We start from the raw sequence: 1,674 nt of genomic DNA on the forward strand, positions 1-1,674 counted from the left end.
CCGGATCTCAGCTCACTGCAAGCTCCACCTCCTGGGTTCACGCCATTCTCCTGCCTCAGCCTCCCGAGTAGCTGGGACTACAGACGCCCGCCACCTCGCCCGGCTAGTTTTTTGTATTTTTTAGTAGAGACGGGGTTTCACCGTGTTAGCCAGGATGGTCTCGATCTCCTGACCTCGTGATCCGCCCGTCTCGGCCTCCCAAAGTGCTGGGATTACAGGCTTGAGCCATCGCGCCCGGCCAACTAGCCCATCTTAAGTCCCTGCCGCCTGCGAGTTAAAATGGTGGTGCTACACCTCCCATGAGCTTCTAGGACGCTGCAGGCTCAGGTCCCTTAGGAGTGAGGGATCTGAAGCCTGTAGGATGTGAAGGCTCCATTCCAGCCCTTTCCTCAAAACCCAGGGCTTGGATTTTTCACTAATTTCTGGCATACAGCAGACTTAGAATCAAACAGCAAGTGTCCTGTGGTCTCATGGGAAATAAGGATCCCTTCTACCTAGAAGACAACACCTCCCAAGAACTACCACGGTACCAGAGGCTTGGAACCCCAAAAGAGGTGCTCCAAGGTCCATGGGAGATGGACCCCCATCTGGTAGCCCACGTGGTGGGGCTACATTTCCCAATAGCCCCCGTGGCTATTCAGGCTTTTTTAAAAAATCCCAGATGAAGACTCTCTCTCTCTCTTTCCTTTTTTTTTTTTTTTTTTTTTGGGGGACGGGGTTTTTCTCTCTCCCCCCGGCTGGGGTGCAGTGGTGCGATCTCGGCTCACTGCAACCTCCACCTCCTGGGTTCAAGCAATTCTCCTGCCTCCGCCTCTCCAGTAGCTGGGATTACAGGCACCCGCTACCATGCCTGGCTAATTTTTGTATTTTCAGTAGAGATAGGGATTTCACCATGTTGGCCAGGCTAGTCTTGAACTCCTGACCTCAGGTAATCTGCCTGCCTCGGCCTCCCAAAGTGCTAAGATTACAGGCGTGAGCAACCGCGCTCGGTCTCTTTTTCTTTTTCTATTTTTTTCTTTTTCTTTTTTTGGCGGAGTTTCACTCTAGCACCCTGGCTGGAGTACAGTGGTACGGATCTCGGCTTAGTGCAACCTCCACCTCCCAAGCTCAAGTGATTCTTATGCCTCAGCCTTTCTAGTGGCTGGGACTAAAGGCACCTGCCATCACTCCCGGCTATTTTTTTTTTTTAAGTAGAGACAGGGTGTCACTGTGTTGCCCAGGCTAATCCTAGTGCTCACTCTTCTTTCTCATCCACTGCCTTCAAGAATCCAGGTCCACGTTTCCCAGCAGCGCCCTGGGGTCACCGGGATTAGGATAAAGTGGCTTAAGCTAGGAAGGGGTGAAATACCCACAAAAGATGCCATTTAGAGGCTGGGCGCAGTGGCTCACACCCATAATCCCAGCACTTTGGGAAGCCAAGGCGAGCGGATCACTTGAGGTCAGGGGTTCGAGAGCAGCCTGGCCAATATGGTGAAACCCCCCATTTCTACTAAAGATTAAAAAAAAAAAAAAGCCAGGTATGGTGGCGCACATCTGTAGTCCCAGCTACTCAGGAGACTGAGGCAGGAGAATCGCTTGAACCGGGAGGCAGAGGTTACAGTGAGCCGAGATTGCACCACTGCACTCCAGCCTGGGTGATAGAGCAAGACTCCATCTCAAAAAAAAAAAAAAAAA

The 1,674-nt window shown here is 51.7% G+C and overlaps 1 protein-coding gene across 1 annotated transcript in view; it reads right to left on the bottom strand.

The window, feature by feature from the left end:
* Positions 1 to 1,674, bottom strand: part of LOC111520060 (liprin-alpha-3) — a 13,948-nt gene that overhangs the window by 8,820 nt on the left and 3,454 nt on the right. The gene's annotated exons all lie outside the window — the stretch shown is intronic.

This window comes from Piliocolobus tephrosceles, unplaced genomic scaffold (assembly GCF_002776525.5).
Source record: "Piliocolobus tephrosceles isolate RC106 unplaced genomic scaffold, ASM277652v3 unscaffolded_42325, whole genome shotgun sequence".
NCBI classification, from domain to species: domain Eukaryota; kingdom Metazoa; phylum Chordata; class Mammalia; order Primates; family Cercopithecidae; genus Piliocolobus; species Piliocolobus tephrosceles.